Below are 9,090 nucleotides of genomic sequence, written 5' to 3'. Positions count from 1 at the left end.
TATACTTTTCATTCATAGCACCTTTGTCCAAAGAACTTCAAGTAGAAACAAAAATAGAAACCAGCGAATGGAGTAACTGAGGCAAGAGATGATAGGAGCTGCTGGCAGGTACTGGAAGGAAATCCAGGCTTGACTCAATCCAGCACTTCATTCTTGAAACACTACTTGTGTAACACACTGGAAATGTGGCATATTAGTGTGGAAAGACTCAAAGGGTGGTTTAAAAACTTAGTTCTCTAAACCCCCACAAAGGGGGTCAAGAGCTGTTCTCAATATGTCATAAAGTCTAAAGGAATCCTATTAGAAACACACTTATGATAAAGTTGCACAAACTAGATCCAGTGTCCTTTTTTGTCTTAATTGAAGTCAGTATAGAAAGCTTAATGATGCTGATTAAAAGTTCTGATGGACTTATTTGTGATAAAAAAAAAAAAAGGAAAATGGCTGCTAGATAAAATCTTTTAATTTATAGTGAGAGTGGGAGGTCGGGGCAGAGATCTGATGGTGAAAAATGTAGAAACCATTTATTTGAAAATTTTGAATGTTTCAACAGTCTTTAATTTAGAACATATATTTGGAATATCTTTAAAAATGACTGCTCTCAATCTATTTGCAGGTCTTCCTTCTCTAATTTCTAAACATTATTCAGATTAAACAATCACCTAACTCAATATCTAACTTTAGCTCTTTAGTGATGTTTCTAGATGGGGTAATAAAAAAGATTCTTAATCTCACACGTCACATCTATTCTATTGAAACACTCTTGTTCCAAGGGAATTGTTTTATTACTCAGCCGAAAACACCAAGATTATCAGAAGGAGAAAAGATCTGTCCTCGGCTTCTCAAAAAGCCCGTCGTGCACAATGCCTTGTGATATTTCTTGTGTCCATATTTTGCTCCTAACCCTATGAAGCCATGGCTTATGCATGAAGCCCTAACAGCCCAACTGAATACCCTTGAAGCCAACGGGTCTTCATTTGAGATCCCAGGATCTTGAGCACACCTCCAGGTACTAGTTACATTATACTCAATGTTTGAAGTATGCTCCTTACAACCCAAAACGTTGATGTCACTTAAGTATGCCCAGCCCCGGCCTGTATCTGACAACAACACACACACACACACACACACACACACACACACACACGATTGGTGGATGTATATTTCTTGTTATCCAGCCAGCCAAATGCCCAAATGTGGCTTTTGTTCCCCTATGAGTAAGAGGCACTAGTCAGTTTTTAAAGACTCCTGATTCGGTACTTCCTGTTATAAATTTCTGAAATGTTCTCCAAAAAGTGACAGAATTTTAGAATTCAGGTTTGTCTGATGAAATTATCCTTTAAGTAAAATCTTGTAATACAGATTTGAAGATACAGTAAGTGAAATACACTTTTAAAATAGCTTATGATTTTACATGAAAAAAATAAATATATTTAAAAAATCTAGCTTCCTACACATTACCCAACCTGTTAAAATGTTTTGTTTTACATACGTGCAGAAACAAAGCAGTAATAAATTATCTCCAATGTCAGAGTGAATATAGTAGGTAACTTCACTCCATGTATGAATGTGGTCCTTGGGTAAATGCCCATTATAGGAAAGGAAATGCTTACTTGGAAACACAGGCCCGACTGGTGGATGACAGCGACTTAAGGTAGATGGTGACCATAACATTCCTGTTTTCCTTTGAAGATGACAGCATGGTCACTTTAAAACTGGCAATAAGGATGAATTTTTAGTAATCTAGGCATCATTAGATCTAGATAATTAGGTATTAACAAAAACAAATACTCAGCAGTACAATTACACATTACTGTTTTTGATACTCTCTGAAGTCTAAACATCAGTATTAATCTGTTGCTGAGCTGAAAAGCAACTTAGTCAAATATGTTGAAGTTTTTACCTTTTGTGTCTTAAAGCACTGTCAATATGGTAATGGTTGACTTGTTAGTTCACTTTTCCAGAAAACTTAAGTCATACCACCTGATCAATGAAGACACTAAATAAGTAATATTTTGTTCTAGTGGTCAAAATAAATGTAAAAAAGCATTAATAGAATATCTTCATTTTCATTTAAAAATGATTATTTTACATTGTCATTTGATTTTGAAGCCTCAGCTAAAGAGAATGGAAACATAAACACAGGCACATGTGATACCTGCGAGTAAGAGATAGAAGAGCCATTAAAAAAATCAAAACTCAACACACTATTTGAGTCTAAATAGCAGGAGACAACTCGTGGTCTTTTATGTACATTATTGACATTCACTGTGATGAGCTGAGATAAGAGAATGGGGTCTGGATGCCTCACTAGCTGTGCTCAGATTCCTCACCTGTTAAAAAAGCCTTGGTAGTGGGGGCCTCTTGAAATGAAAGCTAATATTTTTCTGACTTGTATATTATATATATTTTTTTCACCTTAGCTATTGTATTTTTACCTTGAGGAGGCAGAAATAGATGTGATACATTTTAGGTTAATACAAAAAGTTTTTAAGTTTAAAGGAATATTCCCATGTGCCTGGAAAACTCATTTCTGTATCTTATTTGTTAATGAAGCTGTGAATAAATGTCTTGGAATACAACATTTTCTATGAAAAAGTAGGATAATGTGCCTGCTAAAGTCAGGATGAAAGTGTGAATTTCAAAAAAAAATGAAGCATATACTTTTATATCTTTATCAGAATGACTAAGGAAAGAGAAGTTCTCTCTATGTAGTTATCGCCTATGAATCAGATTTTCTTTTGCTAATTTCAGTAAAGTAAAAAAAAGTTTAAAGATTAGAGATTTGGTAAAATTTTTGTATAAACTTCGAAAAATGTAAGTTTAAGACAAAAGGTTTAATATGTCTTTCACAAAATTAGTCAATTGCCACTGTGCAAAACTGCATGAGAACTTTATTTCTTGACCCCAACAAATTTGGCATATCATTTCAGTCTAAATAGTTATCTAGCTATGGCATATTAAAAATTACAAATAATTACTCATTATTACCTGCTTATTTCACACGGATTCAGTTTTCAATCTTATTCCTATATAAGAAAAGTGCAAATAATGCTAAAATGATGGAATAAAAACAGTCCGAGAGAGCTTATAACATTTACCAACAGTTAAAGGGATATGTCATCAAGTTAGTATGTGAGAAAGTAGGTAAAATTCAAACTCATCTCATCTTCTACACACAAGGATGTATACATGATAGAACATAGTGGACCACATTTATTTTATAGAACAAAATTATAAGTAGTGGCAACATCAGTTACATACTTACTGGTTAGTTGAGTTTGTTAGCATAAATACAATTATGACTTTTGAATGTTTTAATTAATTTTGATAAGTATCGTAGACAATTTTATATGACTCTCAACATTTATCACAATAATAGCAAAAGATCTAGTAATAGTTTTAATATATAGGAATGACATCACAGAAAATGGCAGAGAAGATAGCTCCAGGGGTCAGTCCCTCCAACAAAACAACCATTAAGATGCAAAAACTATCAGAATCAACTTCCGGAACTCTGGAAGCTGATCAAGTTCAAGGAGCTCTTGACGATGAAAAAACTGTATATATTTGGTAAAGGGTGGTGCTCATGCACATGAACCACCAACTATTCCTTGCTCTGCCATGGCTTGCATTCCTGAACTGACTAGCTAGTTCTAAGATTAACAGAGAGAAGCTTGTCCTCCAAGAATTTGGAGTTGTATATCTAGTTGTCTGGTGGTTCCGAGGGAGCAGCATAGACATTTGCCTTCAACCTGATTCATAGACATTTGAATCAACCTTTCTTTGACCACTTCAAGCTGCAGCAATTTCCCTGGCAGCATCCATCAGAAGATTTAGAGACATACACAATTTTCAAAAAAGATTCTGACATTTAAAGAAATCTCTGTCAGGTCATAGGCTGACTGAAGAGACAACAGAACAGGACTTCAGTGATTACACACAAAGAATACATACTTTGGAAAAGCCGCTATACAAATGTCAACTGCAGCTCTCAACAAGTAACAAAATCAATCCCTAAAGAGAGAAGAATGATTTCCAGAGTTATCACATTACGATACTCAAAATGTCTTGTTCTCAATAAAAACTACAAAGCACACAAATAGACGAGAAAATATGGCTCTTTCACAGTAAAAAACAAATTTGACAGAAAGTATCTCAGAGGAAGACTAGATGTTGAAATTATGAATCAAAGATATTAATCAATTATATTAAATATGCTCACAAGGCTAAAGGATCAATGGACAAAGAACTGAAGGAATTAGGAGAATGATGAAGAAATAGGAAATGTCAATAAAGAGATGAAAATTACAAAAAAGGAACCAAATAGAAATTCTAGAAATAAAAAGTATAATAGCTACAATGAAAATTTCATTAGAGGGGTTCAATACAGATTTGGAGAAGGAGAAGAAAAAGTAAGTGAACCTGAAGATAAGGCAGTTTAAATTACCCAGTGTGAGGAGCAAAACAAATAAAAGAAACATGAACAGAACCAAAGAGATCTGTGGAAAACCATCAAACATACCAAAACACACATTATAGTAATCTTAAGAGAAAGTGGCAGAAAAGAAATATTTGAAGAAATCATGTTTGAAATTTCCCAAACTTGATAAAAGACATGAATCTACATGTCCAGGAATCTCAAACTTCAAGCAGGATAATCTAAAAAAGATTCACATAGAGATACATTAAATTTAAATTGTCAAAAGACAAAAACAGATGCTTGAAAGCAGCAAGAAAAGCAACTCAACAGATATGTCACCCTCACCATGATTAAGAGTTGATTTTTAATCAGAAACCATAGATATCAGAAGAGAGTGGGATGATTTAAAGCTCCGAAAGAAAACACTGTTAACCAACAACTGTATATTTGGCAAAACTAGCCTTCAATAGTAAAGGAAAAATTAAGACAGTCTCAATAAACAGAAGTTAAGGGAGTTTGTTACTGGTAGACATGCCCTACAAGAAATGTCAAATTTCAGCCCTTCAAGCTTAAATGGAGGATGCTGAATAGTAACTTGAAATCATATGAAGAAATAAAGAACAATGGTAAAGATAACTATATAGGTAAATATAAAAGCCAGTATTAATGTACTTTTGGTTTGTAACTCTTTTCCTGTATGATTTAAAATTCAAATAAATAAAATAATAATTGTAAATCAATGTTAATATGAACACAATAAATAAAGATGTAATCTGTGACAATAACAATATCAAAGACAGAGTGGTAGAAATACATAGCAGCAGTGTTTTTATACTATTAAAACTAAATTGGAATTACTCAAACTAGATTGTTACAAGTTTTAAATGTAAGTTGAAATCCCTAAGGTAGCCATGAAGGAAAAACACAAAAAAAATACAGAAAAGTAGAATATTAAAATGGTAACACACACACACACACACACACACACACACAACAAAATAATGCAGTAAAAAAGGAACTGAGGAACAAAATATGCAATACCTATAGAAACAAATAGCTAAAATGCAAAAGCAGGTCCTTCCTTATCAGTAATTACTTCAAAGGTAAATGTATTAAATTCTCCAATTAAAAGGCAAAAGGGATAACAAAAATATGATCCACTTGTGTGCTGTCTAGGAGAGACCAGCTTTAGATACAAAGACACAATCTGTTGAAAGAAAAAGGACGGAAAGCAATATTCCATGTAAATAGTAACTGAGTATTCCAATAATCATATAAAACAACTCAAAACTGTTACAAGAGGCAAAAAAGAACATTATATATTGATAAAAGGGTCAATTCATCAAGAAGCTATAACAGGTAGAAACATACGCATCTAATAAGAGAGCCCCAAAATATATAAAGCAAAAAATAGAATTAAAGGGAGAAATAGATAGTTCTACAATTGTAGTAGGAGACTTCGACACTCATTTTCAATGACAGAATGAGTAGGCAGATTAACAAGGAAATAGAAGACTTGAACAATACCATTAATCAATTAGACCTAACACATATACAGAACACTCCACTGAAAAGAACATAATTCTCAAGCGAATAGGGCATTCTCTAGGCTGGAGCATATATCTGGCCACAAGAAGTCTTAATTCACTTAGAAAGATTGAAATCACACAAAGTATCCTTTTCAACCACAATGGAATGAAACTAGAAATCAGTAATAGAAGGAAAACTGGAAAACTCACAAATATGTGGAAATTAAACATAACACTCAACCAACTAATGGGTCAAAAAAGAAATCACAAGGAAAATTAGAAAATACAACAAAATGAAAACACAACATAGCAAAACTTATGGGATACAGCAAAAACAGTGCTCAGAAGAAAATTTATTACAGTAAATGTCTGTTTAATAAAAATCTTAATAACCTAAATGTACACCTTAGGAAATTAGAAAAAGAACAGCAAACTAAACCCAAAGGTAGGAGAAGGAAGGAAAAACTAAAGATTAGGGTGGAAATGAAATAGAGACTAGAAAAACAGAGAAAGTCAACAAAATTAAGTTGATTCTTTGAAAAGATATACAAAATTGACAAACCTTTAGCCAGACTAAGAGGTGACTCAAATTACTAAAATCATGAAATATTAAGAAAATTGTTACTGATTTCAGAGAAATAAAAAGGATTACAACAGGATAGTATGAAGAACTGCACACCGACAAACAACCTAGATAAAATGGACGAATACCTAGAAACATACAAGAAAATTCAAGAAGAAACAGCTATCACAAGTAAGGAGACTAAATTAGTAATCAAAATCCTCCCAACACAGAAAGGCCCAGGACTAGATGGTGAAATCTACCAAACATTTAAAGAATTAACACCAATTCTTCTCAAACACATCCAAAAAATTGAAGAGGAGGGAACACTTCTTAATTCATTCTATGAGGCCAGTATTACCCTGATACCAAAGCCAAAGACACTACAAGAAAACTAGAGACCAGTATCTCTTATGAATACAGACATAAACACCTCAACAAAATATTAGCAAATTAAATTCAGCATTATAATAAAAGGATCATACACCATAACCATGTAGGATTTATCCCAGAATTGTAAGGGAGGTTCAATATACAAAAATTAACCAATAATAATATACAACATTAATAACGTGAAGGGGAAAAAACTGCAAGATGTTATATAAATGAGCCAGAATAAATTTAACCAAAGATGCAAAAGACTTCTACAATGAAAACTATAAAACACTAATGAAAGAAATTAAAGACATAAATAAATGGAAAGATGACATAATATTAAGATATAAAAATTCAATGAAATCCCTATCAAAATCCCAATAGATTTTTTTTTTTTTGCAGAAACAGAAAAACTGCTCTAAAATTCATATGAAAATTCAAGGGATCCACAATATCCAAAATAATCTTGAAAAGGATAGAAGGTGGAAGACTTACACTTACCAATTTCAAAACTTTCTACAAAGCTACATTAATCAAAACAGTGTGGTACTAGCATAAAGATATACATGTAAACCAATGGAAGAGAATTCAGAGCCCAGAAATAAACCTTCATATTTATTATCAACTGATTTTTGACATGGGGGCCAATACTATTCAATGGAGAAAGGACAGTCTTTAATAAATGGTGCTGAGAAAACTGAATACTCACATGTAAAAGGATGAAGCTGGACTCAACTTATATTTACAAAAATTAATTCAAAATGCATCAAGACCTAAATTTAAGAGTTAAAACTATAAAAATCTTTGAAGAAAAAATAAGTGAAAATCTGCATAACTTGGATATGGCAATAGTTTCTTAAATGACACCAAAAGCATAGTCAACAAAAGAAAAAAAATAGATAAACTGGACTTTATTAAATTAAAAACTTTTGTGTATCAAAGAACATCTATGAAGAGAGTGAAAAGACAACCCGAAGAATGGGAAAAAAATGTGCAAATCATGTATCTGGTAAGGGTTTGATACCTGAAATCTATGAACTCCTACGACTCGACAACAAAAAGATAATCTAATTTCAAAATGGGCATAGGACTTGAATAGACATTTCTCTAAAGATTTACAAATGACCAATAAGCACAGGATAATATGCTCAACATCACTAGTCATTAAAGAAATGCAAATTAACCCAAAATGTGATACTACTTTCCACCTACTATGTGAATGTATAATAAAAAATAAACAGTAAAAAGCATTGGTGACGATGTGGAGAAATTAGAACCCTTATGCTTTGGTGGTGGGAATGTAAAATGGTGCAACCACATGGAAAGTTTGCTGGTTCCTCAAAAAGTTAAGCACAGAATATGACCCAGCAATTCCACTCCTAGGTATATATCCAAAGGAACTCAAAACACAGACTCAGATATTTATACACCCATGTTCAGAGCAATATTATTCACAATCAAAAGGTTGAAACTGCCCAAGTGTCCATCAACAGATGAATGTGTGTACATATACACACACGGTATCATTCAGCCATAAAAAGGAATGAAGTTCTGATCAAAGCTACAACATGAATAAATCTTAAAAATGTTATGCTAAATAAAATAAACCAGACACATAAGGATAAATATTGCATGATTCCACTTCATGCAATTATCTAGAATGGGAAAACTCAGAGAGAAAGTAGAATAGAGGTTACCAGGGGTTAGGGGGAGGGACTAGTGGGGAGTTACTGCTTAATGGGTATAAAGTTTCTGTTCGGGGTGATGAAAAAATTTATAGAAATAAATGCCACTGAACTGCACACTTGAAAATGCTTAAAATGGCTACCTATTTATATCTATATCCACACATACAATTTATTTCTTAGAGCAGATTTTGAGACATCATCACAGTCAAGAATTGCCCAAGGATATGTGACAACTAAGTGCAGTATGACACTGGATGGGATGCTGGGGCAGAAAGAGGACATTAATGGAAAAACTGGTGAAATCTAAATAAAGTCTGGAGTTTAGTTATTAGTAATGTACCAAGTAGGTTTCTTAGTTATGACAAAGGTTCCATGGTGATATACGATGTTATCAATGGGAGGAAACTGGTTGAGGGTCACATGGAAGTTCTCTGTACTATCCTTGTAGCTTTTCCACAAATCTAAAATTAGTCCAAAATAAACGTTTACTGAAAAAGAAAAAAAGACATCACA

The sequence above is a fragment of the Pteropus vampyrus genome, unplaced genomic scaffold (genome assembly GCF_000151845.1).
Source record: "Pteropus vampyrus isolate Shadow unplaced genomic scaffold, Pvam_2.0 Scaffold363, whole genome shotgun sequence".
Lineage (NCBI taxonomy): Eukaryota > Metazoa > Chordata > Mammalia > Chiroptera > Pteropodidae > Pteropus > Pteropus vampyrus.
Note: the sequence above shows the minus strand (reverse complement) of the source record.